The sequence below is a fragment of the Manacus vitellinus genome, unplaced genomic scaffold (assembly GCF_001715985.3).
Source record: "Manacus vitellinus isolate BGI_N305 unplaced genomic scaffold, ASM171598v3 scaffold_119_pilon, whole genome shotgun sequence".
In the NCBI taxonomy this organism is placed as follows: domain Eukaryota; kingdom Metazoa; phylum Chordata; class Aves; order Passeriformes; family Pipridae; genus Manacus; species Manacus vitellinus.
In genome coordinates this window covers 295,440-295,728 of record NW_021938894.1, presented here as the reverse complement: position 1 = coordinate 295,728, position 289 = coordinate 295,440, and positions in this window count along the sequence as shown.

The following is a 289-nucleotide window of genomic DNA, read 5'->3' as shown; positions in this document are numbered from 1 at the left end:
TTTGCCCTCGGGGCTCTCCCCTCGGTGTCAGTGTTTGCCCTCGGGGCTCTCCCCTCGGTGTCAGTGTTTTTGCCCTCGGGGCTCTCCCCTCGGCAGGACGGGGTCGGTGCCGCAGCTCTCCCGGACCCGCTGGGGCAGCGCAGGAGATGGGCTGACCCCACTTGGCTTTACCCGAGGTTTTGGCATCATTTCAGTCACAGACACGGTTTCTCTGCTCAAACAGCCCCGCTGGCTGAGCAGGTGAAGGAGGCCAGGCTGGAGCGGGACCTGGCTCATGAGGTGGTCAATC